We start from the raw sequence: 3633 nt of genomic DNA, 5'->3' as shown, positions 1-3633 counted from the left end.
CTTCCTCAGAACAGTTCTGAGGAAGGATCACCGGACCCGAAACGTTAACTCTGTTTTCTCCTCCACAGATGCTGCCAGACCTGCTGAGCTTTTCCAGCAACTTTGTTTTTGTTCCTGATTTATAGAATCCGCAGTTCTTTTGGTTTTTATTTAGGTTATTTAACTAGTTTACTTCCTTTCCTTCATTATAGATTCCATTACTCAACAAAAATATAGCAATCTCAAGCTTGAAAACTTCAAATGCCATTCAGCATCCACTGTTTTATAGTGAACTGAAAGTCCAGGTTACCACTAGTCTTAGTGTGCAGCCATGAATCTTGCATACAGTGACAGCTACTGCAGTGCCTGGGTTATAACGTAAGCTGCTTCTGACCTTGTGCAATATTATTCGTATCGGCCAGCATTACAGCGATTCTGGCAGGAGGTAAAAATCAGGTTTCAGTCTGCCAGTCCTAAGCTGTGTTATACTCTGGCAGCAGACAGCATGTGTAATGCTGATTAATGCTATGGGGTTTTGACTTTTTTCAATATCATTATGCTGTGGACCAAATACTCCTCAAAAATGATAACAAAGCTAATCAGGGCACCAATACCCAATCATCTAAAGTAAAGGACCCAATTTAGAAAAGCAGTCATTTCTAAGTCCGAAACAAAATACTGTGTGGACTTGGATTCAGAGATAATAAGAGGATGTGACAAGACTTGTAATATATAACTTTGGAACTGAGATCATACAAACATGTATCAATCTTTGGGCTATTGGAAAGATATTTTTGTGTACTCTTATGTTCACAGAAGTGAAAGAAGGATGGATTTTCTTGAATATTCTTACTGATAAGTAAGACAGTCAGGCTTACCTAGAGTGTTACAGGGATAACTCACTTGCACTTTAACAGCATTTTAGGACTTCTTGAAGTGCTTCACAAACTTGTGCTCCAGAGACAAAAGTTAATAATGAATTAATGAAGGAGATCTCAAACAGGCTGACAAAAACTGTGGTCCAAGTGAAAAGATGATCTTTAGTGATGGAGAAGTGAAGAGATTTAATTAGGGAGGGATCCCAGAGCTGTGGGCCTAGGCAACTGGAGACATGTACGATAGTGGTGGAGGGAAGTGACTGGAAGATGCATATGAAGAGCCAGATCTGGAGCACACTGTTATCTCTGAGGATTGTAGAGCTGTGGGATTTTACAGAGATGCAAAAGAGTGAGAACATAGAAGGATATGAAAATGAGAATTTTGAATATGATTTGGTGATGGATCAGGCACTAGCTTGGATCAGTGAAAACAGGGATAATGGATGAGCGAGTCATTTGCTTCCAATAACCTTACGTTTTTCCAAATAATATAGCAGGCTAAATCTGTTTTTCATTACCTTGCAATACATCTTGAATGTTCATTCTCTCAACAATTAACTCAAAAAGACTAGCAATCCTATTATTTGAAGATTGTCCACTATTGTAAACCAGTCTTTAGGTAGTAGTGAAAGTGCTGATTGCTTTGCATTCCATGCCTGTGATAATAGTTGACTTTTTTTGTGACCTGGTCTAGAGGAGTGCACTGTTACTCCAGTTCCACTATTCTGTGGATCACGGCATAAAATAAAAATGCCAGGTTTTAAATAACGAGATCTCTCAACCAGATTTCTTAATAAAAACAATTATGGGTTTATTATCAAAATAAAACATATTCAGCAACAGTGCAATTATTGGTTAACCTGCACAGTCAATAGTATCAAAGTAGAAATGCTTGTCACTCTAAAAATACCCAAATTACATACACAGACTTGCACATATTCTTCACATTAAGAAATTGAAAAGAATTTCTCTACAACATTGGATTTCTGGGAAAAATAAATAGTTTGGCCATTGGATTATTCCTGAAGACAAAGTGATAAAACTTATCCGTAAAACAGACTCATTTTCTTCACTTTACACCTCTGTTTACGATCCCCTTTTTACATTTCCATCTTCCTTTCATGAACATTACCAAACACTCTGTCCTTGGCTTTGAGAGCCCTTGCAATCTATTTCATTTGCTTCTCCTCCCCCTCTGTCTACAGCACAAAAAACAGTTTTGCAACCCTTTCGTTTCTGAAGAAGTCATGTTGGACTTGAAACATTAACTCTATTTCTGTCTCCACAGTTGCGGTCAGATCTGCTGAGTTTCTCCAATACTTTCTGATTTTATTTAGGATAAAGCATAGGATGTTCAAGAATCTGCGTTCAATGTTCTGCATATGTGGTCAAGTCACAAAGCACACATAGTTGGCTCTGAAGTCTTGCAAACACACTTTGTTGAGGAAATATAACTTTGAGATGTTGTATCTATCACTCTTTAAAAAAAAAATTAGGTTTCACTCTGAACTGAATTTTCAGAAATGAGAGAAATCAACTCTGTGATTTGTTCTTAGCAAGCTTTCCTCCAACCCAGCTTGTTCTCAACAAGCTTTCCTACAATTCAGCTAGTTCTTAGCAAGCTTTCCTTCAACTCTGCTTATTCTTGGCACCCAACCCTCTTAGTCAGCTGGTTTTTAGCAGGCTCATCTCTTAGTCAGCTTGTTCTAAGCAGGATTTGCTCCAACTCAGCTTATTTTTTTCAACATTCCTGCAAATCAGCTGGTTCTTAGCAAGCCTTCCTCCAACTCAACTCGTTCTGAGCAAGCTTTCCTCCAAATCAGCTTTCCCTTAGTAGGCTTTTCTTCCACCAAGTTGGATAAAACAAGAGCCTCTCCAAGCTAGTCACTTCAAAAATCGATGTGGTGGTCTTATTTTACAGCAAAGCCAGCAGTTATCACCAGTTTTAGGAAACTTAGATAAAAACAATCCCCAATGTCTACAGTCAACTTTCAATGACCTCTTTTAAAGAAACCACTTCAAGTAAGAATTTAAAAATAAATGTCTTTTTCCACATTTCTTCAAAACTTCAGCTCTCCAACCAATATTAAGTATAAAACATCTTTGTAACAAATTGAAAATACGATTGCTAGATGGGGTTTCATTCACATATAGTGCAAGACAAACAAGTCTCCTGCTAATGCAGGGCATCACAAAGTGCTTCATAACTAGTGAAGTATTTTGAAGTTTAATCAATACTGTGATGTAGTGATACATGGTACAATTCACACCTAAGGTCCTGCAAACACCATGTGTAGAATGACTAGAAAATCTATTCTACTGATGTTTATCGAGAGAGAAATATTGACCAGGACATTGGGTGAACTCTCCTTCTTTCCTTTGAAATAATAGCTAGGAATGATATGCATCACCTTTAGAGGTGGTTTAATATCACATCCAAAAGACAGCACCTTCCACAGTGGAGCACCCCTCAGTAATACATTAGAACATCAGCTGAGACAATGTGCTCAGCTCTCTGGAGTGGGTTGATGAACCCACAAACCTTTGACTTAGTGTTATCCACTGAACTGTAGCTGAGATTTAATTCAAGAATCATGTGAGTGCTAGATCAATTTTGTAAGATCAATTGCTACCAGTGCGAGCAAAGGAAGAGAGTCTTCTCTGTCTTCTCTAAATGAAGTGCATTTGGAATGTAGAAAACTATAGTCAGAAGAAGTCTAAAATACAAAATTGTTCGGCCACAAAGACAATGGCCTGAATTTTCATCATGCCAGTG

The sequence above is a fragment of the Rhincodon typus genome, chromosome 19, assembly GCF_021869965.1.
Source record: "Rhincodon typus isolate 14 chromosome 19, sRhiTyp1.1, whole genome shotgun sequence".
Classification (NCBI taxonomy): domain Eukaryota; kingdom Metazoa; phylum Chordata; class Chondrichthyes; order Orectolobiformes; family Rhincodontidae; genus Rhincodon; species Rhincodon typus.
Note: the sequence above shows the minus strand (reverse complement) of the source record.